Source organism: Aphelocoma coerulescens, chromosome 11 (genome assembly GCF_041296385.1).
Source record: "Aphelocoma coerulescens isolate FSJ_1873_10779 chromosome 11, UR_Acoe_1.0, whole genome shotgun sequence".
Lineage (NCBI taxonomy): Eukaryota > Metazoa > Chordata > Aves > Passeriformes > Corvidae > Aphelocoma > Aphelocoma coerulescens.
The window spans coordinates 4297032-4324671 of record NC_091025.1 but is presented as its reverse complement, the minus strand read 5'-3'; the positions used below and the strand labels follow the sequence as shown (position 1 = coordinate 4324671).

The window sequence follows — 27640 nt, the reverse complement described above, 5'->3', positions numbered from 1 at the left end:
TGATTTTGCACTGTGATTACTGATTGGAAACAGTTGAACTCTGTGACAAGGCACCAAAGTAATTTTTCCTTCTGCTGTGTAGTCAAGGACAGCATTATATTCCCTGTCTGGACTTGACCTTGAGCAGCAGGGATGGCTGGCTGGCTTTTTTTTCCACTTAGGAGCAGCTCTGTGATGGATTTCTGTGCACCAGAAACAGCTCACTGGTGCCACAGAGACCCTGGTCATGGCGCCATCAATCCTGAAGTCCCTTCTGCTCACAGATGCGGAACTTTCCTGCCCAGGTGGAGCTGCCTGGTGGTGGCTGTCCCTGGAGCCCAGGTCAGAGGCTTTGTGGCACCACTCCTTCTCCTCCACCTCTCCTTTCAGGGCCATTCCTCTGGTTCCACACTTCCTGTCTCCTCTGGAACTTAAGGTCTGAACCTCATTATACCTCAGTGGTTGGATCTTTTTTCTCCCAGCACTTGCTCTGCTTCACCTCAGAATCTGTCTATGAATATGAAAAAAGAGGAGATAATGCCCATTTAATGGATAATGTCCATTTTATAGAAGTCATAGGTAAAGTTGTTAGTATTTTCCACTCCGTTTAAGATCAGCTTCATCCCACAGCTTCTTATGACTGACTCCAAAGAAAGACAGTTGGTCTATCACTTCATTATTTTTATAATCTAATGCTTTTTCAGGATGCTGAGTCATTCTATTGTTTTCCTGCACTGTGCTTCCTCTTCTGCTTTCCATCCCTCTGGCATGCTTCTGGGAATACCCTGGGTTCCTCCAAACTCCTGTCTTGTCCCTGCCAAATGGGATTCAGTTCAAGGACAGAGGATGGACCTGATGTGCCAGCTGTGGATATGGCTTGAGAGGAGAGGCAGGGTGAGATGTGCAGTTCTGGGTGAGTGTGGGGGGGAAATAGACACCTTTAGCTTTATTTATTACAATGATGCCCCTCCCTACTACATTTTATTTCCTTTTAAGACCTTGAAAAGTTTAGATGTAAAACTTTCGTGCTTTGTGGTTTTGTGCACTACGTGGTGACACCTCCCCACTGTTTATCCCCGTGCCATGAGCTGTCACAAAAATACAGCTAAAAATGGCCATTTGCACCCCCATTGTTCTTTTCTACTCCAGTTTTCTTCTCTTTCTCCTGATCTCTGTGGCCCAGTAATCCCCATCTGTCCTTCTGCTCAGTCCTTTGGCATCAAACGGCAGGTTTTTCTTCAGGCAAATAAACTCACTTTACAATTTAGGCATCTGGGCTTACTGGATCAAGCAGCAGTTCTGCTGCTGAAAACAGTGAGTACAATTTTTCATCATCATCAACAGTAAAGTGTGTTTTCAAGTACTGGTTTTGCTGCTGTGCTTCGGAGTGCTGGATTTATAACCTTAGAAAATCAGGATCTGAGGATGTACATATATTATCTACAAGGAGCAGAGCTATCTGTAGTAATAGGGAGATTTTTCTGCAGATAGCTCATAGCATGAGCCTCATAAAGGTTTCATGTAACAAAGCTATGCCAGGCTTTAAAGCCAGATCTCAATACAAGTCCTAATTTATATTTCCCATTTAAATAAATGGCCAGATTTTCAGAAGTGTTAGTGGAAAAGTTTGCCTCTTTTGGGCTCATGAGCCGGGTTCAGATGTGCGAATATGAAAGATGTGCACATTTCCTGGGAAGCAGAGCTTGCTTGCAAGAGCAGAGGGGCTGCAACAGGCAAGTACATCCCAGCTCCTTCCCATTTCCCTTTGCTGCTCCTGTGCACACAAAACCCCTATGCTTAGTTGGTGCACAGAAAAAAATAGGTGGAAAGGTTTAAGTTTTTAAGAAAACTGTTCTACTGTCTTCTCTATCATTTTTTTTAGAAAAAACCCCAACCAACCAAAACTAACAAAACCAACAAAAAACCTAATAAAAACCCCACCAAAAGCCTTCAAGCTGTCTGACATCTTTATTTTTTTAAAAATACAATCCTAATTGTCCAAAAGAAATCAAACTACAATGGTTGATAGAGAAAACCTACCTGCTGCTCACCCTGGTAAAGCAATACCTATGTGCTTGCAGGTGTTCCACAATCTGCTTGGAAAATCTGTGAAGGAAACATCATGTAACATATTTAGCTACTGAGAGGGAGAAATCACTACATTATTTCATTTCTTTATTGTTAGATCATTTGATTATTTTGCAAGCCTTTCACCATATGTTGCTAATTGACATACAACGGATGTGTGCTCTGTTGTCTTCATTAATTTGTAGAAACTAAATATTTTGTTTTCCACTTAAACTCACTAAGATCCAGTCTGAAAAAAAAATTCCATAATTAGGCTCATACTGTTTGTAGAGTGCAGCAAGGGCATCCTGGCACTGTCAGCTGGGGAGGAGGAGGAGAAGGGAGAGAAGAATGAACTGCGTGAGTGAAATCTGCAGGCAGAGGAGATACTGGCACGAGCGATTTCACTTTGCAGTGTCCCCCAGCTAACTGTGCTTTGGGAAAGGGAAAATCAAATAAACTGTTAATATATCTTCCTGAAATGAAGACGTTGCTGGAAACAAATCAGCCCAGCTCAGAGGATGGCAGAGGACTGGAGCTCTCAGGAGCCTCCATCCCCTTTGGCACTGATTTGTGCCAGAAGGACCTCACAAAACCTCAGCCCATCCAGCCCAGGATATCTTTCTCGTGTGTGTTAATTCTGGTGACTGGGGTTAATTTCCAGTGTTAATTCTGGTGACTGTCCTGGATGGTGCTGCCTGCTCCTGATGTGCTGTGGAGCAGAGATCCTAAAATGAGTCAGACTTCTCAGCCTCTGCAGAAGATTAATTGGAGTGAGGTTGACCAGTCATGATCCTTTCCCCACTCCTTTTGCCCAGTCCTCAGAGCAGAGGGGAGGCTGGAATGCACAGCATTGCCATGGAGCCCCAGGAAGCTGCTCTTTTCCTTCCCTTAAATCATGGTGATTTAATGGCTAGTTTAAAAGACCACAGGTCTGGGCTGCCAAACTGTTACCCAAGCTCCACTTTTGCCCTCAGCACTCTGACTTTCCGCCACACATCTCTGGAAAACCTGAATCCACCCTCCATAAGAAATTTGATTCTGCTATTATGTTTCAGGGCCTCATTAACATGAGTAAAATCCTCTCGTGAAAGGCACCACAGAGCAACGGGATTTTATCTTTTCCCTTTCTGGCAGTGATTACTTTTCCATCCCTGTCATTCAGTGGAATGAGTTTCATACTTATTTAGAACCTGAGAATTTGGATTTACTATGCAAAAACTCTGCAGAGTTGGCAGCCCACTTTTCTTCTAGGGGACCTCCAGTGAATGCTTGCAGACACTCCACCATCTTCTCCAATACAAATTCTGGGGTTGTGTCCAAAGTCCTTGTAAATTATCATCATCTTTTTATGCCTTAAGAGCAGGAAGTAATCAGTGGTCTAAAAAAAAAAAGGAGAAATTGACCGCCTATCTCTATGACTAGATATACATCCAGAAAAAGAACTGAACACAGCAAAGCAATAACAGAAGTTGATCAATCTTAGATGCTGTGGCACTCACAGATGTATCCTCCCAAAGATGAATTTTCTGTCACAAGTCCAAACCACTAAAGCATGAGGAATAGCAGTAGCAGATACCGCTGATTGTAAGAAGCAGGAGTCTCTGATAGTTATCTAAATATCTCATAAAAAATGATTATTTTCTGTCTCCAGGCTTGCCTTCCAGGTAGAAATGGAATATTGCCTCTAAACGTTATTAAGGAACAGATGGGTCTGCACTCCAGATCAGCTTTCCCTCCAATAGCAGCAAAGCTCTTCATCACTGAAATGCTGAACATTTGCCTGAAACTCACGAATTACTACAAACCAGCTCTGCTCAGGACAGGGCTGTGTCAGTAGATCTCCAAGAAATAAAACTAAAACCACCAAACTATGGCCCTGTAAAGCCACCCAGATAGATTTTTTGATTGTAGCACGAAAATACAGTTTGAATTCCTGCTAATTTCTCTAAAGGAGACTCAAATCAGCTCAAGTTTGTGGCAGCTGAAGGACAGTGACTTAGTGGCAATAACATGCAAACAAAAGCAACAACAGTTGTAGCTGGCACTTTTGCAGAAGTTTCAGCTGTGGTTTTGCAGCATGACTGGCACATCTCTTAGATGTTCTTGTCCTGGCAGAGAAGCCAGAGGCTGGTTTCCCTTGGCACTGCCCACAGCTGGTGTAGTGTGGCACGAGGAAGGAGCAGAGGGAATGGGCTCCTATCCTGGATCATGGGGGCTGTGCTGCTGCTGCTGCTGCACTGAAAGCAGTGCTGAGGCTCCCATCAGCTGGGTTGCATCATCATTAACCAACACCAAAATCAGACAAAAGGTGCAGGTTCTCTGAGTCCTCCTCTGTGTTTGTTGCCCAAAATCCCCCACTTTTGGCTTCAAAAATAACGAAAGTCTTCGCAATGAAATATGGCAAACAATGTCCCCTGATAGATGGCTTTATACCTGTTTTAGAGAGGACTGTGCAGAAGCACACTTAGTTCCTGTTCCAAAGGCTGTGGAGATGAATGGAGGAACTCCAGCTGGAATGAGTAGGTGTCACACCTTTTCCTCAGTGCATTGTGTTTCCCTTAGCCCATTCTAAATCTGCAATTTGCTGAATCAGGCTTTTGTCAATCCATGTAATGACTGCAGCTCCTCCATCACTGGACATAGCAGTTCAGCTCTCCCACACTTCTCTGAGAAGATGAGGATAACAGAATGTGGGCTGTTGTAACAATGTGATGCATCTTTTGATGTTGTCTCCACCTGGTTTTTTAATATTTTTGTTTTGTTTCATGGCAATTTCTGGGACTTTCTTTCCCATTCTCTGTATAATCACCAGGTTTCTTTCTTCTGAGTATTGTACAGTAGAACACAATCAATTTACTGGTCTTCTCATTGTCAGCATTGCACCTCAGTTTCCAGAAGGAAAGCCTACTGCATGTGTCATTGGAGGGAAGAGCTTTTGGTCTCTCAAGTTATCTATGCACTTAAAAAAAAAACCCAACCTCTCTGAAATCAAAAGGGTACATTGTCCCCCATGCTCTGAAATTCAATTTTGAAATCAATGGGGTGATTGATTTAAAGTTCAAATTGAAAGCAAAGTCCTGAAACTGCTCAAAGGCCTGGCAGTATGTCAGCCCGAACCATGATGTTTTAAGGGCCTCATTCATCCCATGGACATTTTGTTCTGGACAGTCCATTACGATTTTTGCTGTTCTGTTCTTCTCATAAAACCATCAGGACTCTCTCCTTCTGTCTGTCTTCAAAAAAAAAGAAAAAGAAAAGAAAATCCAATTTTTCCAGTTAAGTCATTCTTTGGCACTGGGAACACAGGAAGTAATTTCTCACTGTCAGCTGGGAAACCATAAAGTTCGACTGGGTCAGGCCCTTAATCCCACTCCAGCATCACCGGTCGCATTACCACCATTACAGCAGGGCTATATATAGGGACAGGACAGGGGGGATGCTGCTAACACAGCCTTTCTCTCCATACAAGTGGCCTCAGACCACTTTGCTTTCAGCTCTTAGACCCTAGGGCAAGATTACAGCTTTTTGTCCTCAATACTTGGTAAGAAGAGGTTGGAAGAAAAAATACAATTTTCAAGTCCTGAGAGCAAATGTTACTCACTGAAATACAGTGTCAGGTAAATAAATGAGTTGTACAGTCTGCAGCATAGACAAATAATGTTGAAAAGTTGCAAAAAAAAGAAACATTTTGACTTGTAGGGTCCATTTCAGATCCTGTTATTTCTGTAGTTTCTTTGCCAGTAATTCGGATCCCACCAGCTGAGACTGACAGTGTTTTACACACCACAGATTTTAAATATCAAAATGACAGTTTCTCACATGTTGTTGTCCATCAGTATGAGCCATGATTGCTGTTTGGAGAAGATGTGATTGCCAACCTGTGGCTGGTGTGATTGCTCTTTGCAATCTGCTGTTCCTGAATGATTTTTTGGGGGAGTGTGGGGGAGGTAAGCGGCTGGGCTGGAGTGCACTTCCCATATAAATGTTTCTGTCCTGATTTCTCACTGTAGTGCTTATGCAATTACAGTATGTTCTGTGTGCATTTTGAGTTATTGGTCTCTTTTAAATATTTTTATATCCATTTTATACCCATTGGCTAATCTGATAGCTGTTAAGATCCTGTAAGTTTTCTATAGGTAAACAGGGAGAATAGACAACTAATATTCCCATTGAGACAAGGCTTACCAGTGGTCAAGAATATTCTCCCTGAGATGTTTAGCTCTTCAGAGAAACAGACATTAAAAATCCTTTTGTACTTGATGAAAAAAAAGTGGTATTAAAAGGGAATTCACACAGCAGCTGTGATTTAAGGCAGTTGCACGGAGCTTCATTGGTTCCACTGTGCACGGCCTATTTGTTTCCAGACATTGTCTTGGATATAGAGTATATATGCAAACTTTGTTCCACCCTCCGACATAACCATATATCTACAGTGAAAAGCCTGGCTGTAATTGCTGGAAGAACACAGAAGTTATTGGCTCTTTAGTCTGCCTAGTCCAAAGGAAAATGATCCTGGGGAAAATTCTTCTAAACCTTATTAGTGGCAGTTGACTTATCACCTATATCACAGTAATTTTGACTTGATATGAATAAAATCAATTGTGTTTCTCTGCAGTGTAACTATCCACTTTCACATTATTTGCATATCTAATCTGGTTTTGGATTGAATTTAGCTTTTGTCCTCAGTGATATTTCATTTTGGTTAGTGCCGCTATGGATCATGCTGTGCTTTCTTTTATTTTGTATCAGCTTTTAATTTGTCACCTTTCAGATCAATTGATTGTGACTTCATTAAGTGAGAGGGCAAATATTAGTAACAGATGCATTTTTTCCTATCCCCCTGACTTTGTCTCCCTCTGTCCTTTCCAAGGGGTTTCTCTTGCCTCCACGTTACGTGGTCTGTTCTGTTCCTGTCTCCCTTTCAGCAGAAGCCTCTCCACACTGCTAATCACTTTTATTGCCTACATCTGCACATTGTGTCTTCTCTCAAACAGGGTGGGCAAGTTCATAAAATTGTGCAGGGAGAGCAGGGAAGGGATGTTGTCAAGCTGACATTAATGAAGAATCTCATAGGCCAGTGGTTCCAATTCAAGCTACAATGTCACAGCTGAAACAATGTCAAGACCCATTTCACAACCTATTACAAAAGAAAAACCACACAACAACAAAAGCTCATAACCCTCTGCATGTTGCCCTGAGACCCATTCACACTGACAGGTTCTGCAGGATATTGGATTTTCTCATCTCACTGAGCAGAAATCGTTTGGTGTTTTGCAGGGAGGGTTGGGCTTCTTGGAAGTCAAGCCCCTTTCTGCTGCTGCAAAAACAATTTGAAGAGAAGGTCCAGAGTGTTGGGTAAATGCCAGGCAAATAGGATGAAAAAAGCAGAAGGAAATATAAACCATACTGCATCCAAGAAGTAAATCTGAGCCCATGCCAGGAAAAGAATGTCAATACACATGTATGGAAAGGAATGTATACTATGTTTTATAGCAATTTAATCATTTACCAGATGTTTTGGTTTACCACTGAAAAAGAAAAGATATATGAATAGCAAAGACCTTCCTCTTTCAAGAAAGTGAAAAAGAATCTTAATTGCATTAAATTTATCACACTTTTTGTCCATTTGGTGGTAGATCACTTGTCCTAGAAGGTAACAGGCAGAGCTGCAGTGCCACCAGTTGCTTTTCTGTGCACATTCACATATTGATTAATGTCCATCTTGATTTATTTTCTGAGGGCATAAGCAATGTCCTATAACAGGCTCACACTTGCGCTAAGTAACTGTTGATTCGTTTTGGACATATGATCAAAACCATTCAGAAGCTTCAAAGCACTTTCTGTTTCATTTCTACTCTTCCCCCTCCCCCCCATTTTGTCCTTGGGGGGAAAAAAAAGCAGCAAAGACATGCAAATGCAATCACACTAGCCTCAGACGATGAATATTAAAACTTTGATAGGTTCAGCTTTTTTCCGCTCAATGTCGATGCATGTTTGTTGCCATGGGTATGTGTGGGCAATGTGTAGGTGGCTTTTTTAATGTTTTGCAGCTCATCAAAAAGTTTATTTCTTTGAAGCCAACAATGAGCATTGTGCTTGTCCATGTGATATTTACTCATATCTTATGTTGTGTACTAACTATGCTGATGTAAGAATGAATAGGTTGACACTGTAAAAGTTAATCACCCGCTACTTTAGAAGTCCAGATGGTTTTAGGGTCATATTTGTAGCATTAATTTTGAATGTCAGGCTGTTTGAACCCTGCTGGGTGCACTGTTCAGCATATGTCAAAGCAGCATTTTCCCTGTGAATTTAGTGCTAGAATATTTCCCTCTTGTCTACAGAGAAAATCCTCAACATAAAGCAGGGTAAGTTAGGACAGAGTTAATTTCTGAGATGCTCCCTATGACTCTGGTGTTCTGAATTAAAATCAGTATCTGTTCACTGTTAATGCTGTAATTAAATTTCATTAGATTGAAAGCTCAACCTTTTCATGGTGAGGTAAAGAACATTCCTATATTGTTTTACTGATCATTGCAGTAAATTGCTTGAGAAAGTAGGGCTTGAAAGCTGAGATCCTCAATAGGATACTGAGACCTGAAAGGATCTCTGTCAGAATTCAGGTGTTTGAGATCAAGACTGCCCCTCCACATCCTCCTCCTTCCACAGGTGCACAGGAGGAGAGGACATGGAGCTGTGTCTCCCTCTCAGTATGACCGTGAATGTGTCCTGGAGTCCTGCTCATGCAATCCAATTACTCTGACTGTGATCCATGTCCTCAAGAAGAGTCTTGTGTGGTTGGACAGATGGAATGGTCTCTTCAGTGCCTGGAGTGCATTTCAGGATCCACCACCAGCTGAGATGCCCAGAAATCCTGGAGCATTAGTGCAAGGCTGCACACAGGCTGACCTGCTCTTCTTACTGGCAGACTCTGACCTAACACAGGGCTGAGTGGATTCCTGAGGGCTCCCAAAAGCCAGGTTCTGTGTTGGTGTTGAAATGCCTGTATCCTGTTGTCTCTCCTGTGCTTAGCTGACTATTTAGACCCTCACTGAACCAGCTTTCTGCCGACACCAACTGTCTCACTGGCTGTTAGCCTGTCTCTAACCTCTGTGTTTACTGGGAAAATAACTGAGAGAAAGGTAACAAGGCAATCTGGGTGTCATCTGACAGGTTCTGATTGCTGGCAGCTCTCTGGGCAAGGCCAGCATCACCCAGGCAGGGAGCAGAGGTGAGGAGTCCATGCCGATTCAATTATCACCATTCTGAACTGCCCTCAAAGGCTCGAGGTAACTCGCAGATCAGGAAGAAAGATGAGCTTGTAACCAGCCAAGCCCAAAGGCTGCCAACGTCAATAGAAATCTTTTCATGGAATTCACTGAGTTGTGGGTCAGGGCCATTAGGAGAGCTCTGACAAATGGGCAAACAGAGACACTGAAGATTCCCACCCCCCCATGTATTAAATAAAGATGGAAGTGGGGAAGTTAACATGGAATCATCTCACCTGTGCAGAATGTGCTCTATTTCTACCTAAAAACCAGGTCTATATTCTGTATATGCTCTGTTGGCCTCACAAACCAAATCCTGCAGCTCTTTGCCATGTACTTTCTAATACCCTACTCTACTTTGTAGGTGAATTCTCAGGAAAAAATATTGTACTTGTAATTAATCAATCGTGCTGTGTTGTAATTAAATGACTATATCAAAGAGGAAGAAATTAAAACTGGGTCCCTTAAAACAACTACTCAGTGATATAATTACAGCATACCCTATGAGCAAATTAGCTTCTGCCTATGTGAGATCTGACAAACTAATAAACACCTTGCTGTGTAAATTGAGACCAGGTATATTTTCAGACTCTTAATCACTGAAGCTTACCAAAGAGTGAAATGCCAAATGATTATTTGGGTTTTTTTCTCCTTTCTGAGTGAAATGCTCATTCACTGCTAGTCTTAATTCTTTATATATCTTTGGAAAGTTTATTCCATTTGTCTTTCTAACATTATCTATTCTTTCTTTCTGTCATTATATTTGCCATAGAAGGAAATATCTAGTTCATTTATTCACTGCTTTTTGGTGAGTAGAATTAATCAATAGAGAAACCAGCATTTGGGAATGGTAATGGTTATGAACTCCTGGCCCATATAATTCCCTTATAAAGCTGTTTAGAAAAAAAAAAATCTGAGAGTGCATGAGAAATCTTTTTGATTAAAAATATGCACAAAGCCAAGAATATTCAACAGGTAACCACACAATCTTTTCTTAATATAATCTCAAAGATCTTAATATATGTGAAGCATTCTACTAGAGGAAAAAAAGTCAATAAAATGATGAAAAGTAATTATGCTGAGAAGTGTAGGCAAAAAGAGAAAATCAGAGTTCAACAGATCATTTTAAGCTACTGTCACCAGAGACATAAAGTTAACAAATGAGAAGATACCATATTCATGTTGAAATGTGCAGTAAATATGACAGAGCATCATAAGAAATGTTCTGATATGATTCACTTAAAGCTTGTTCAAATTAATATACTACTTGTTGAAAATGTGTAGGAGCTGTTAAGTTTATTTTAAGGAAATATATTGACTTTAAGGAAGGAACAGTCACTGTGACAGACATTAAAACACTCGAGTGAATTAAGGAACATTATACTGAGTGTGTAGTGAATGAAGGCATGATATCTCTGGAAGGGTTTTACAGTGTGAGAAATCTTTAATGAGGCATTTGAACTGCATGGAAGAACAGCTCTCATAGCCTTTGGAACATGACTACAAAGAAGATATTGATCTGTAGATGTTATCCGATTGTATTCCAGATTAAAAGACGACAAAATCTTCAGGAGGTAACTGAGAAGATTAACCTGTCAAGGAGATACCCCATAATGAGATTATCCCAATGTGAGACTCTTCACAAAGGGGAGGGATTATTAAGAGGGAGAGCCAGTGTATAAAGGGATTTTTAGAGTGAGCTGGTTTGTGTGTGTGTGTGCACATGGGTGTGTGAGTAGAGGCTTCAGTTTGACAGTAGGGCAGAAACACACTGAGAGAAAATACTGATCTGGGTTCTGGACATACAGAGTAGAAGCTCTGAGAGCCCTTCTCATTTCAGAGCCCACTATTCAATCTCCCCATGACCCCAAGCTCCACCATCACTGTGTTAAGCAAAATACATTTTACAACCCCAGAGAGCATTTCTGAGAAATAATCAGCTCTGTGCTTCTGTGAGTAGCTGCAGGGGCTACAGGTCAGTAGACTACAATTACCCCTCATAGTTGACTACACTTCCAGATTTACAGGAACTAAATGGTCCTTTTAATACATTCTTAGGTATATCTATGTAGTACATCTAGATCCACACACATATCAGTCCTTTCCTAGGGGTGAGTGGTGAGCCTGTCCCCTTGTCTACTGATCTATCAGAATATTTATTTTGCTTGTGATTTGTATTTACTGTGCATGCAGATTTTGCTCTGATCTTGCAAATTTCTGTGCAGGTGTTCATGGTGTATTACATTTCAGAAATTTTCATACTGCTATTGGAATGACTTCTACCTTGTTCCAGGCAGGAACAACTATATCCAGCTAGTTGCATTTTAATAGTTGCCACTAAAAAGTTATCAATCACTAAATTCAGACCAAATGTTGCCTTCTGCATTATGATCTAGCACCATATCAGTTTATTAATAAAGGTTGATGAACTGATTAGGTAAGTGTATTTTTCTGGTGTGTTGGGGCATTTTGTCTTAGCCCACCTGTTTCTAAGAATGAGTTCATTATATAGATCCCTTGGCTTTCCTGAAGCCTGTGTGCTGTGGGAGCTGTTCAAATGTTTGTTGTTGAAACAGCATGAAGGTGCTAGAGGAAGTCTGTTTTAACAACCAGGGCATGTGAAGGAACTTCCATCAAGGATGAATCAGATCTCTTTGCTGATTTCCTGCACTGTAATGAAGCAATATAGTGCTGAGTTAACTTTCAAGCTGGAATGATTACAACTCTGTATCTGCCCTCTTGTTCCCGACCATCATTTATACTCTCGAGGCTGAAATCTATAATTCACACACTGAATGATCTTGTGCTGCCTGGGGAGTCCTGACTGCTCATAGATGGCAGTGCTTCCAAAGACACTCCTGCAAAGCTGGACCTGGAGCAAATCCAGGAGACTTTATTAATTGATTCTCTCTTTTAGAAAGATTACTACCTATCTTTGTTCCAGTTTTCCCTTGTGAAAACTCTCTACTTCTGCTGGAAGAAGCGTAGAAGGCCAGACCTGATAGCACCAAAGAATAAAGATGCTCAAGCTTAGTTTTATGGCTGCAAGAAAAGGCTTGTCACTCTCAAGAACTGCCTGAGATATTGGATGAGCTCATGAGATATCAGGCCCTTCTAGTGCAGATCTCTTCAGCAGCATGGGAAGGTCAACCTGCTGTGGCATCTTGACAAATGTGCAGCTAGTGCAACGAAGAAATTCCTCTCAAATTACCTTTAAAATACTCCATTTGAAAGTCTGCTCAACTTCAGAACATGGTTTGTGTCACATCTTGCTTTCTTTCATTTAATCCATCACAGCACTGTTAACCCTCCCCTTCCCTCCCTCTCTGAAGACAAGGGAAAGCAAACCCTTCCCTATATATTTGGTACTCCTATTCAGGATCTTTTTGGTTTGTTTTCTCTAATAAGGAGGTGCAGCGCTGTCCTTCCCCTTTGCTGTGTGCAGGTGGAACTCAGGGCTGCCCCACAGGGCACCCCTGGGGCTGTGCAGCTGAACCCAGCGAGGACAGCCCCTCTCCCCCTGCGCTCCCCCGAGCGATGCGTGTGACATTGCTGAGCACGAGAGCAAATCAGCAGACAGAGGTGAAGTAGATGATATAAATTATGCAAATTTAAAAGCCACACCACACAGAAGGTTAATGTACAAAGTCAGTGTACCTGGTAAGTGGGGAAAGATGTTCGTTTGGCTCCCGAAAAGGCTGCTGAGTGATAAGGAATAAGTCACCGGCAATGTTTTGAAAGGGTGGCTGAGGCAATGGGATTGGTCCCATCAAGGATGATTTAGGGACTGCTTTTCATATTACATGTGTAAACTTGGTAGCAGGTGTATTTTGAGAAGAGAATGAATTTATTAGCATCAGGGAGGAAGGGCAACAAATGTGATGGAGCAAAGCCAGCAAATTAAAAATAATTTGACAAAATTAATTAGGTTTATGTGCAAGTAAATGGGTGATACACTTTTTAGAAGGGAAGTATTAGGTGATGCAGCAGGGGACAGAAAATAATTATGAGGCTGTACTCTTAGGAGACATCGATCATGGTGTGGGCTTAAAGATGATTTTAGGTGATAAATCGATATATAAGAGTAGAGAAAGTCCAGCAATAATTTCAAGAGCATATTGACTGAAACATGTGAAATGTAAAAGGTGAAAAGGAAAGTTGGTTGATGCTCATTTATTAGTATTGATTTGCATTATAGTAGCAACTTTGTATCCCAGCCAAGTTCAGGATCCCATTCTGCTCAGCACTGGATCAACACACAGTAAGAGGTATTTTATAATCTAAATAGACTGGAGAAAAAGAAAGATAGAAAAGAACTACAATCCCAAATGACAGACAGAGAACTGAGGCAGAGAGATGGTAAAGCTTGAGCTGTTTGGAAAATGTGACCTTTAAATTAAAAATACAGCCAAAAATGAAAAATATTTAAATTTTGACACTATTCTCATGGGAAATTTTGAGCTGCAGCTAAAATCCTCAGTGTTTTGGGTAACAACAAAAAACAATGAAAATATTCCTGCATGTCTTTTCCTTTTCTGCCCTCACAAGAAAAGCTTTTTCAAAGCAAGTGGAAGAATGAATTAATTAATATGCACATTAGTTTTCTGCAAGCCAAGCTTCCAGTTTAAAGAAGCACTAATTTGAAAGAAAATTTTCAACCATTTTATATGGAGTGCTTTGATGTCTACCCAACAGGAGATGCACGGAGCACCTGAACACAGCTCTGTTCCTCGCTACTCTAACCACAAGAAAATCCCTCTTAGAGACAGGGAAGAAGCTGCTTAGGAATACAGGACTTCTCTGCTACAGGAGGTAGGGAGCTGTTACGGATTTTTCTCTGCCCTAGTTGCTACTTTCTAAAGCCCTGTGAACATTTAAGTTCACGGTGGCTTAGTCCACGTTTAATAGTGTAAGAACTCATCCTCTACTCAGTGTGCCCTTAAAACATCTGTGAGAGGAATGTAGAGCTGTACATTCATCCCTCGCTTTGCTGTGCACTGGTTTCTTGGGGTCGACAAGCCCACAGAACATCACAGTTATTTTAGCATTATGGGGAAATAAGATAGACACCATTAACATTTTATGAACAGTTTTGGTCCTTGAAATAAATATAAGACTCTCATCAGAGCTTGAAGCGGTAGGGCTGTAGCAACAACAAAAAAAATAAGGGTTCAAAGGTTCATGGGATGTAAGTCAAAAGGAAAGATTAGCTAGTCATAGGGGATTATCTGAGAAAAGAGGTAGATAAACTCCTGACAAAGGTGACAGATTCATGCCAATAAGTTATCTGTGCTGCTGAATAATTCAGGAGAAAGAGAGCAGGGATTGAAGCTGAGGGAAATGCTCATGCAAAAAGAGTTTCAGAACAGTCTGTATAAAAACTTTAGCTGCCCAAAGTCATCAGCAGAACTGAGAGTAAGAAAAGGATGTTATACAAGGGAGAAAGAGAGATCAATTTTTTTTTACTTAATAGCTTTTATAAGGAACAATTTTAAACCTACTGGGGATTTCCTCAAAAATTAACTTTAAAATTTTCCTGTTTATATGAGGAAAAGAATCCATAAGTCAGCACTGGGTATTTCAGGCAGAACCCAGCCATTATTTCTTCTCTATTGTGTCTTAGGTATTAATTATTTCATATTAATTATTTCATTGCATCCTAGTGCAGTGACCTTCTCCTTCTTAGAAGCTTTTCATCAATGAGAAAATACTGCAGGAAATATTTTCCTTCCCTTTTTCAGATACAGCATTCTATTCTGGAAAAAAAATCCATCTAAGGGATATTATTTTTATGAGGGGATATATCAAAAAGCAAAATCAGTGGAATTGCTGGCTGAATTATAATTATCCCTTTGCCTTCCAAGATGTTTTAGTAACATCTATCAGTGTCTGTCAAATGTTAATAATACTTCAGAGGAAAAAACTTTACATTGCAGCTCCCCTTCAATAAACTTTTGACTTTCAGTGAATAGCTTACAAGCCTGAGAAACTCAGTGTGTGACAGGGTTCCATCTCCGGACACAGAGAAATCCTCATTTTTAAAGATTTAGGATATGACTAGAAAACTATACCAAGAATAAACTGATTTCTGTTTTTTCACTTCTCCCCCCTGCCCCAACATTTAAATTTATGTTTTTTTTAGAAAATATCTAGCAAAAGCTACTTAAAATTTGAAGACTGCAAAACTAAAATGAGCTGGAACATGTATTAGTTGAGGGCCCTATTTTTGATTGTAGATGTTAACACCTTCCATGAATCATCAGAACAAGGCATTGTCCCCTCCCAGTCATAAGCATGGTTAGGATTTCCAAGGACATCAATATGCCACTTAAAGATGACAGGAAATACAATGAGGTCCACAAGTGGAGGGAACAAAACAAGTGGAGTGCCTGTTTAAATAGTTAAGTGTCTAAAGAAGCAATCTGAGTCAGGAGGGGATTTCCAAAAGACTTCTAATAAAAAGAAAAGATTAAAATGGCAGCAGAAGCTGCCACTGCAGCACTGCCTTGTACCCTGCATGTGAGGAGCAGTAATCTGCTGGCTGTGAATCCCTGTTCCAACATCCCAGGTGGTAACGTGACACTGGGAATGTGTCTTGGGAAAGAAAGGAAGTGAGGGGCTGGTGCTTTGTATTCACAAGGACTTGCTGTACTTTCTCCTCACACCTTACCACTTGTTACAGAGAACTAAATAATGCCCCTTCTCTCTCTGTGCACATTCCCTACAGTAAGATGTGGGAAACACTGCAAATCATCTGTGTCAGACCTCACTCTCAGCGTAACAAATAAATAATACATATTTTCACCCACGTACTCATCCCCCTGTGTATTGAGCAGAAGAACATGAGGGATAGCAGCACACATGGGACCAGAGAGAAAATGGTAACCAGAACGTACTCCTCTGCCAGTGCTGATGGTTTTGGTCCAATAAATCATCCTGAAATGGCTCTCTGTAGTCAAAATGATGTTTCATGGATCCCAGACAAGAAGTTAAGAGCTCACCAGAGGATGACACTATGGAACAAAAACAATGCACTCTCTCCTTGAAGAAATCTCCTCCGTCTGCACGAGCATTTTCTGTCGGCTTTTCCCTAGAAAAGGGAACCGGCACAGCCCAAAGGATTTGGATGGCTCAAGCCCTTGAGGATGTAATGATGTGCAAAGCTTCTTTCACACACACACACACATATCTGTCAGCTGTACAGAGTGAGCTAAGCCATGGCCAGTCTCTGGAATTCATATTTCACGTGGCAAACAACATGGAAAAAAACTCTGCTGCCCCAAAAAATGGAAAAATCAGCAGGAAAGGCCAATCACAAGTGGAGCATTATAAGTTCCATAGTGTGCTACAGCCAATTTCTGAAACAGCTTGTTTATTTTTATCATCAAACCATTAACCTGGCTACAGCTGACAGGCACAGCATGGATTATTAGTTCTTTATTTTGATTTGGAAAGATGTTTGGCATTCAGTCAATAGTTTCCTATTCCATTCTCTGGATATTTCCAATTTCTATCCTCACTAAAAAAATATGAATATACATATACATATAGAAAAGGAGCAGATTGTTCACTCTTCATGAATAGAGAAAAGTAATGCACATTATGTTATAGTAAAAGTCTGAGCTCCTGCTGGCTGCAGGTCATTGCAATACTAGGTACATATATAATAAATCAAAAGGACAATAATTTATTCTTAGCCACAGAAGACAGCTCAAAATGGTTTCTTCACTGCTTTGAGACATACCTAAATGGAAAATCTGCAGCAAGATTGTCCCTTCATATGCATCCTTCAACAAACTGAATATAAAAAGAGCACCTGAAAAGACTGTTTCAAGCCAATGTAAAATCACGTGGTGCTGTCAGTGAGGAATTCATGGCCCAGCACCAAACACACATCGTAGCTGACATGAAGGGAGTAATGGAAATCTTTTGGGATCCATGCACAGCACAAAAATGCATTAAGGGTATCATTTAGACCCCTGAGATGTACAATGACCTTGTAATTACTAGCGTCACTCTCCAGTGACTTCTCATCAGGTCCAGGACTGATACTTAAATTCCCAAGCCTTCTCCTTTGGCTTTAACGCTGCAGAAAATTTTATTGTGCTCAACTACTCCAGCTTGTTTTTAGAAAAAATAAACACAGCTGTAGCCACAGCAAGTTGAACCTTTTTCTTCAGTATTTCTCCTGCAATTCATTTCTAAGTGATAACCAAGCACACAACCATGTAAGGAAGCTCCTTGACTTTTCCATGCTTCTCCTGTGCTCTTACAGAAACCTTTCTTTTCTTCTTTCAGGAGATAGATTTACCCAAGCATCAGCTTTGTTGCCTGGATGTTGTCTCTAATCACATCACATTCATAGCAGAAAACTGGGGTGGGTGTTTACAAAATTCAGCTCAGAGACTGCGTGGCGCCAGCAAGGAATAAATGAAGCTAAAGAATTTAAGAATTCTAGTAAATCCTCTGAGGATATCATCCCTGCTGATGTTCAGAAAGAAGATAATTCTGTAATTATTTCACCAATATTTATGATTGCAGCACTGTCTCCCAGAGAACCCCCAGAACAACGTTCCCAGATCATCCCCTTCCACCCAGAGGCTGCAGATTCCTCTACAGGACACAATCTTCAGCCCAACCAAGACAAAATGAAAGCAGAAGGAGGATCCCATCTGAGTTGCACAGGTGCAAAATGCTTGGTTATTAAACAGTAACCAAGTATGGTTTTCCTGGGACTTGGATTGACTTTTGAATATTTCTTTAAATGCTAGAATTTGCTTGACTAGGGATGGAAAATCACACAGTTTTTAGCTAAAACCAGATTCCCTAAGTCCTCTATGAACCATATCTTTTTGCTGTTATCACTTCATGCAGCATGAAAGTTGCACACATATGGAGATGACTGGCTCTGTAACTTAAAATGATTTCTTACCGAATCCTTCTCCTTTTTACAAGTATGTATATCTTTATTTTTCTTTTTTTTTTCCTTTGGGAATTGGGGCAACAGTGAGATTTTTGGGAGTCACCAGATGGTGCTATTGTACATTGTCTGTCTGGTTCAGTTCATCTGGCTATCAAGGGAATCTCAAGAAAAGCAAAGCATCAGGTGTGGTGCAGTTCCTACCAAACTCTCCAGTAAACATTGTCTCTTACCTGAAATCCCCTGATGAAGAACTACGTTCATAGGTATGAAACCCATGAGTTTTAGTTTCTGTGGAAAAAGAAACAAAATATTCTGTGAAACCAGGTCGTCTGCATCTGCATTTCTCACGTGAATAATGGTCAGTGCTATGAACTAGCCATTTATTCCACAGTTGTGAATCACCTAAAGAAAATTCAGAGTAGGAGAGAATGCCTGTAGAGGATGTACCTGAAAAAAAATGCTCCACTTCTCTGGTGGGGAATAAAAATATTTTTGCCTGCTAGTCCAGGATGGAGATAAAGATGTGATGTTCGGATGCTTTATAATACTTGGATAGTTCTGTCAAGTGAACCAGCTGCATACATATTGTAAAAGGCCTGAAAAATGTATCAGCCTGAATGTGTTTTCATGCTGCTTGTTTCGTGGCAAAGAGTAAGGAACAAGACAACCTGTCGTCTCTAACGGTGTTTTACTTGCTGACTAAGGTTAATGTATTTCTTGGTGTGGAAGAAATGGTTTGGGATAAATTCCCTACAAACTGGGAGAGCAAGGAGCTGAGCTTGACTGAACTCACTGCTGCTAAAACCCGTGAAACCACATGAACCCAGGCAAAATCCTGCTCAGCAGTGGGTGTTGGGAGAAGCAGTCTCACCAGGCTCTTGTGTAACCACTGAACCATAAAATAAGAGGTGTGCCAAGAAAGAAAATCTGGCATAAATATGTGACAGCATTGATTCCTTTAATCAATGCCCTAAGGATATATTAGCACTCTGCCTCCTTGCTCCTCCGTGATTAATCAATAGAAATGCAGTTTCCAGTTAGGGCAAGTGTCACCAGCAGGCACAGCCAGACCTCCAGGGCTTTTTCCTCAGTGTACAAATCTGTTTTGTCTGTTCTTGTTATGAGGTTTATGGTCTGTAAGGGTTTTGCATAAAGCAGCAGCAGCAGGCAGTGCAAAGCCAGTTTGATTCTGCTGCAGGATTGGAGGATGCTGGGGAGGGATGGCAGCAGGTGACAGTGATTTTGGACACTGTCACATCAGCTCACAGGGAGCTGGCAGCTTACTCCAGCACTCCACTGGAAAATTGATTCCCCAAACCCCAATATTTTAAATCTGTCCAATATGTCAGCAATATTAGGTCAGAACTGAAGGCTTTGGTTGACGAATTACAATATCACATATTGCCTCTCTTCTGTTTTTGCATCATCATCCAAGTAATGACACTGTGCAAAAGAGTTCACACTGAGATAGACTTTCTAGGGAGAAATATATTATATTTTCTTAATCAGTTGGGAAAAGAGGTTAAAGAAGCCAGGATTCAGTTCCATTTTCTCTTCCATTTCAGCTCAAAGCTACAAAAAGCCTGGATCAGCTCCCATGATAGCTGGCTGCATACCTGTACAGACACCTATCTAAAGTTGCCTAAAAGTTACTGATCAACAGATCCTTCTCTATTCACCCTCTTTATTAAGCAGAAAATATTACTAGTGCTTGCTTTTTCTGTGCTAGTGATCCAATATCCTGTCATGATAGACTAGGGCTCCTAATTTATGTGCTGACATCTTTTGAACAAAGTATAAAGCTGAAATGTTTTCTGCGGCTCTTCTTTATAACTGTTTTTAAATGTTGAAACAGCATTCTGCCTACATTGGAATTCTGTTTCATTATTTTCTTCCTTAACTTGATTTGTCATTAAACCCATCTCTTCTTAGCTTTCCAGGCTTAAAAGCTGTTTCTCAGGAAGTTCTTCAACAGCTATTGTTTTTTCCTTTCAGGTTGATGGCTCCCCGGCAATCTTATAACTACAAGCTTTGAAATGGTGTTAGATAGATAAATAATGACATTTCCCAAAGAACATACAACCTGACTGCTTCCTCAGAGACCAGCTTTTATCACTTTTTAGTCAACTGACTTATTTAGTAAACTCCATTATATTTCTATATAAGTAGATGCCCTGAGGACTTTTTTCTGCTGAGTTTACTCGCTCCTTTTGCATCTGTTTTGACTTGGATCTAATCATAAGTAAATTTTATTTCATCTTATTGAAGCTTGATTGTATATGATTATCTCTTAAGACACTTGGCATGTTTAATAACACTTGATTGCTATTACTTTATACCTCTGTCTTTTAGGGTTCAATAGACTGAAAGAGTTAATTGTTAATAACTATTATTAATAATTGCTTCCACTGAACCACCTTTCCTCTTGCAGGTGCACCCCCTACCCACTGGTTAGCAAACTCATCTGCACCCTTCATTTTGTTGTATCTCACTTAAATTTTGGTCTCCAACTGAGGGCAATCAGGGAAGCGCTGATTCCAGTAGCTGAGTCAGCATTCCCAAAATCTCCCTTCCTAAAATAAAGCAGTATTTTCATTTGTGCATTCTGGTCTGGTGTTTTATTTTAATCCCTCTTTACTTAGCGGGAAGAATTACAAAAAAAGATTTAAAAAGCTTAAAACCCCCAATTTTTCCTTTGCCACTGCACAAAAAGTTCACATCTTTTCTGGAGCAGGCTGGGTGCCAGGCACAGAGCCAATGCCTTGAGCTGATGTTTTATTATGGAATGCCCTTGCAGCACCCTGGATGTGTTGGGCTCCAGGGAAGGGTGGGACAGAGGTGACAAACAGCTCACTCCCATTGCTCCCAGAGCAGCTGGACCTCAGGAAGGCTATTCCCATGTGCCACCCACCCAGGCCATTCCAGGGTCTGCACTCAAGACAATTTCACCAGAGCTTTCTAGGAGCTCTTGTTACCTTGGTGCTACTGAATCTCTTTGAGGCCTCCTGAAAAGTGGAAAATTGGCACCTCTCAGCATCTTATTATCTTTGCTGCATCCCCAAACTGTGATGCACAGAAGCTGTTCTCCCTAGGGCTGCAGCTGGACGGTGTGGCTACACAGGGTGTGGTACATGGGATTTAGGAGCTCATGTTGACCAATTTTTGGAACCAGACATTGATCATTGTGAGGAATCTCTCAGCGAACAGGTTTGGCTTCCCCAGATTTAAACAGCCCTCAGGAGAAAATGTTTCTTTTATCCTCCAAATGAGGACAAAAATAACTACTAAGAAAATATCTCTATTTCTGTAGAACACTCCTAGTAGTACAGAATAATTCTTATTTATTTGGATTTTTCTTTCCTTACTAAGCTCTGTGCAGTGTCTAACACAAGAACAGCTGTACTGGCTCCATCCATCTCACCTGCATTGCCTGAGATAGCAGCATCCTGACAGGAACACGGCTTCCCCTCGGCACGGCACAGTCCCTGCCTGCAGCTGCACACACCCCCTGGTTTCCCCCTGTGCATCAGCTGCCTGCATCAACTGCACTGATGGGAGGGACCCTTTCCCTGACTAAAAAGAAGGAAAAGAGCAAAGTGATGGCCACCAGCAGAGTGAGGCGGGTCAGGCTACACGCCTCCTGCTCTTCCATGGGGAGGGACTGCTGCCTGCAAGAGGTGATCCCAAATTCTCTGAGATGACAACCTCTGCCCCCATCTCCTCTGCTATACAGGTACCACTACACCAGCAGCCCCCCGTCTCCCTTCCTTCTGCTCTGCCCCTTTGCCTTCTCAGGAATGCTTTTGTCATCTTTTAGGAATGCATTTACACTGGTGTCTCAGAGACCCACAGCAACACTGGCCATAAACAGATGCCTAAGGAGGAGCAGGAACAAACCATTCTCATGATCTTTCCCCTGAGTGCTTTTCCAGCTTCCAGCTATTTGCAGCTCAGGGGATTTCCTGATCTGATGTTGTTAACTGTAGTGTGAGGGGGAAAAAAGGTATTGTGGAGCTGACTGTGGCTTCTTTGATCTAGTGGCTTGTCAGTGCTGGGTTCAGCTTAAAGTTGAACGTGTCCAAAGCTGCTCTAATAAATGTCAGTGGATTGCAGCTCCCAGGAGACCAAAGACCTACTGCATGGCAGGCATGAGACAATGCAGCACTAGTTTTTAATAAGGCATGGCCAGCAGGATTTCTTAGATTTACCAAAATCCTATTTTGACTTAAAGCAGGAAAAAAGTAGGGAATTTAATACCTGGATGTGGGTCATTCTCACAACATTCCATCCCTCCTCCATTCTTGATTTAAAAGAGAGCAAATTTCCAGCCCACACTCTATCAGTGAACAGCTGACAAGGGACCTCAGAAGGAGAATTAGGTGATGCGTCAGAGCCCCAGAATGACCCACTGCAAGCTGTTTGCTCCTCCTCTGAGAGGCCCATTCAGCAAAAAGCAGGTAATTTTATGGTCATAACCTGGCCAAGGCAAGGTAATACAAGAATATTTTGTTCTAGTGTTAGAAGATCCAGTTCCATCAATTCAAAAGGAACCATTTGTTTCACATTGAGGCTAAGCCTAGGATAACACCCCAGATTACCTCTTTCTTGGAGTACTGCACACATTAAAAGCTAAACCCAAGAAAGAGACTGCAGATGAGCATGAGGCAAGGTAACCTTCTAGCATCCCAAGGGAGAAAGCAAAAGGAACAGGTTTTTTCCTCGTATTTACAAAGGCTTAATGAATTTTACATAAGCAAGATACAAAATTGAAGACAAACAATGAAATACAAAGAGATCTCAAGATACATGATGAACCAAGAATTCATGCATAATATACAGGATTTCAAAGGCATGTAAAGAAGCAGCGTAAGAATCAGATGTTTGTGGTGTATACAGAGTGGTTTGTTTGAGAGATATTCCTCCTTAAGGAGCCCAAACTTGAAGATACATCAAGCCCAAAGCACCTTCTGGATGCAGGAGGGCAGAAAGGATCCCCTGGTTCAGGTTGAGTGATACTTTTTATCCAACCTGAGCATCTTGATTAAAATACCAGGTTATTTTCAGATGTAAAACACCCGAACAAAACAACCTTCTGCTTATTAAAAGAACACTCAATTTTCAGATGTTAATTTTTCCCCCCTGCATCACAAGGACTTTTTCTCTTAAGTAGTGTCTAGATCTGCAGAGACAAATTTCCTCTGTGGCTAAGTAATATCAGACAGCTTTGTCATAAATTGTTGGATAGGTATGGAAAATTCCGCAAGAAAGGGACACCCAGAAAATTTCCCAATGCAATTCCTACTTTTCAAGACTGAGAAAATTTATCATTGAAGAGAATATCATTGTTTTGAGTGGGCAAATCTACCAATGATAAGGAGATGTATCCTAAAATCAATTTTTGAAGCCAAACATGTAAGACTAATCACTTTATTTCCATGCTTAACAGGTGCTAATACTAGAGGGAAAATACTAAATAGCGTATGACACCCTTGAGAAGCATGTAAGATATTTATCTGCCTAAAAGCCATGACTGTTGCATAGAGAAAAGGTTGTGAATGTAAATGGGGAAGAAAGAATTTAAGGATGGAGGGTGAAATCTTAATGCTGATGCAATCAGTGACAACTTGAGTTCAGTGGGACAAGGATATCCCTGAGCTCACCCTTAGCCTGGCCCTGTCACAGAGCTGGGGCTGCCCAGCCTGTTCTCCACAGTCAGGTTGTGAAATCATGGAATCACAGAAGGGTTTGGGCTGGAAGGGACCTTAAGGTGGGTACACCCTCCCCTCGACCAGGTTTCTGAGATGTGACTTTTCATATTCTGAGGGAGGTTTTGCTCAGGTCTTTTTTCCTACAGCCGTGTCCTCCTGTTGGGGCAGCCCTCTGGTACCTGACCCAGTTTCTAACCCAAGGCCATCACGCAGCTGTGGCCTTGGCCAGGGCAAATACAATTGCGATTCTGATGAGGGGCTTTGCAACCATATTTTTATGATAATGAAATGTGAAATACAGAGCTGCACTGGCCAGGGCAAAAAAAACCCAGATGAAAATGACATGAAAGAGAGCAGTGCCCCACTCTCTTAACACCTCCAGTGCAAGCAGCTATGCCCAAAGTCAGGAGGTTTAACAACTGTGGACCGATGTGTCAGCTCAAGTCCTGTGCACAGAGATATTCAAAGACTGACACATTCTCCCTCTCTCTCAACTATTTTTTTTCCCCTAAAATATACTTATGTATCTGCTGTTCCTCTGTGAAAAGATGAAAGATTAAGCTGGCTTGTGGCTGGGTAAGAATGGTGAAATGTTCTACCCATAAGTAAGCTGTATATTCATGGTAGAATATTTTAAATGACCCTTACATCATAAGAAAGGACTTAAAAAAAAAAAATCTGCAACTGTAAGATTTAAGAGCATATCTCTCACATTTGAATTTCCTAGCTGATATTTGGTTGGGCTTTAGAAACTGTCACACAATAAAGCCATTAAAATTCTGTGGCTAATTTATTCCTACAGTATTAACTTTCCCATTACTCATGATGAATATCTAGAGTTTGGATATGTCTTAGAAGAACTTCTGACAGTGATAACTTGCTTTTTCTCCCATTTCCTGTGGAAATGTTATTTTTTTTAATGTATGAAAGAGTAACTTTTCTAATAAACTTGCACAGTGAATTTTAAATAATGACTTTGAGTTAGTATAGTTGCCACCAAAATAGTGAATGATAAGGTCTTTTGTGCATTTGTTTGGTTAATTATTCTGATTTGTATTTCTGGGTAGAATTCAATATTACCAAGCCCTGGAAAATACAAATCCCATTGCCAAAACAAATTTTCTCACTCCTATATCCATTCATTTCCTAGACAATAGGTGAGGTCAGAAGGGAAACAAGGAGTCATTCCCATAATAATGGCAAACAACTAATGAGCTGCCATGCATCATATTCTCCTTCCACTGAAGCTGTAATTGCTTCCAGAACACCTGTATTCAGGCCAGATACAATCGTGTGTAGGAGGGAGGGCAAAGGAGCAGTGGTGTTAGAACAAGGAGGGAGAGGCACAAGTGGGGAGTGGGAACAGATAGCCCAGCCAATGAAGAGCTGCTGAATTAAGCTGTGTCTCAGCTTTGGTTTTGCACAATAACAGTCCCCCAAGAAGGCCACAGGTTCTTTCAATAGGAGGAAGGGCCAGTGCCTGAGGCATTTAGCAATTTACAGCTCTGGGTTTGACCGCCTTTATGATCTTAATCAGGTCCCTTTGTGTCCTGTACCTCAGTTTTCCTCCTGGAACACTGCAGGAATATTTGCTATGCTCCTATGCTTTGGAGAGGACACATATGCTGATGAGATCACAGAATCAGAGAATCACAGAATTAACAAGGTTGGAAAAGATCTTTGAGATCATCACGTCCAACCTATGACCTAAAACCACCTTATCAACCAAACCATGGCACTGAATGCCACATGCAGTCTTTTTGTAAACACCTCCAGGGACAGTGCCTTCACCACCTCCCTGGGCAGCCCATTCCAACGCCTTTGTATTACTGAAAAGAGGCTAAATAAAGAGGCAGAATTCAACAGCCTGCCCATGGATAGGGGTGAGGGATTGCAATCACTGCAGCCTGTCACTAAACCATGGTACCTAGGAGTTTTGCAGTTGGGGCAAGCTCACAGGACAAACTCAATTGCTGTGATTCAGCTGAAAAGCACAAGTTCATTACAGACATGGAATAATACCTGCACTATTCCAGGAAACTATTAGATGCTGGAAGTCAACTGAGGAGCAGGAGCTTCTTCTACAAAGGGGCCCAGAGGGAGAAAGGGAATAAAACCAAGCTTGTTTCCATAAAGCAGATGCTGTGGAGAACCCAACCCACCACATACCTAAGGCTCATCTCACTCCTTCCCCAGCTTAGTTCAGATGAAGGTTGAATTAAGGAACAGTTTGCTTCTGGTTCAAGTAAGGATTAGAAATTTACCTGTACAGCACTGCAAATTGTTACTCTAGAATTATTTACAATAGCTCAGTTTTAGAACTTCAACATAAATTTTGTTAATGCTTAAAGGGCTCAGGGATGCAAAAACAGGCAAACCCCAAGCAATAATAGGTTTCATTCCTTTAAGAACTTAAAAAAATGGATCCTACATTCAAAATAACAGGGATTTCCTTGATTATTATTATTAATCCTTGTACATAAAAGGGTGTGATGGTCTCGTAAGGATTTTTTCTAAAATGTAAGATTCCATTTTGATTAATGACCTGTTTTTAGTCCTGGGCTGACGATGGAACACACCCTATTTCTTTCCACTGAAGTATCAGTTTGTTCTAGTTGCCTGTGACTTGTCTGTTAGCAAGTATGAAAACAAAACCCTTTTACTGTCCCAGAGTTTGGGCTCGGATGTAGGGAAACAGTAGACAAAGCATTCGGAAGTCCCACAGGTTTTAGAGAAAGCTGAACTAATGCCAAACTTTCTGTTGCCAATAAGTCCTTCACGTAAGAAAGACTTGTAGGAGTTTGGGGTATTATGGAGGCCCTGGGTTGGGTACATAATGAAAAGCTTTGGGCTCAAATTCAAACTGCAACCCCCCTTTTTTGGGTGTTTTTGTGAATCTTTCCCAAAGAAACTTCAGCTGCACTAAGACTGGAAATCAATACCCAAACCTGTTTTGATAGAACAGCCAAGCAGAAAACCAGAGTACCTGGAAATGCATTCCTCAACTCTTCACTAAATCAGCTCGGGTGCAGACTTCTGAATATCTATCCTCCAAAATAAAACATTATTGCAGCCAGTTGCTTCACTTATTCCTGCTGGAGAACCTCAGGCAGGAAGATGGGATTTCACTCCTCTATGGATCCCAGCTCAATCCAGGTGCATTTACTACAACTTCTTGTCCTAAGGTCACACTCTCAGTTGTTGCCCAGGGCTAAAACCTTTTTCCAAGCTTAAAGAAAATGCAACATGGTGAAGCAGCCAGGAGTGTAGATTGCCAGTACTATGGCAGGGGAAATGAGTCCTTCTCTCTCACATCCAGGTTTCTCATGTGGCCCACCTCAACGGGAAATTAAACTTCCCTTGTTCTGATAGATTCATAGCAGCTGATCCTCAGCTTTTACAAAATAGCCAGGGCAAATCTTCTGAAGGTCAAAAGGCATTCCTGGCAGCATACAGTCACTGCCTCATCTGCTAATGGGTCTATCTCTAAAAACTCTTTATGTCTTGCAGGCAATTACTACTGTTCACATTAGCCTCAGCTCAGCATTGGCCCCTGTGGCTAGAGAACATCATAGAGAGGGACTGAGCTGAGGTGTCAAGTTGCTCCACATTTTATAAGTTAAAATGGTGGCATCTTGTGTCTAAAGACTACAGACCATGTTACACCCATCAGTTAACATAGTTTTGGCTCA

At 41.2% G+C, this 27640-nt stretch overlaps 1 long non-coding RNA gene across 2 annotated transcripts; it reads right to left on the bottom strand.

Moving 5' to 3' along the window:
* Positions 1-27640, bottom strand: LOC138116918 (uncharacterized). 2 transcript variants are annotated; one of them, XR_011154399.1, is made up of 3 exons: positions 26935-27640; positions 2020-2085; positions 1-888 (listed from the first exon to the last, which is right to left on the bottom strand). It is a non-coding gene; the product is annotated as an uncharacterized lncRNA (long non-coding RNA). The 2 variants fall into 2 exon arrangements; XR_011154400.1 differs by having other exon boundaries at positions 1-490.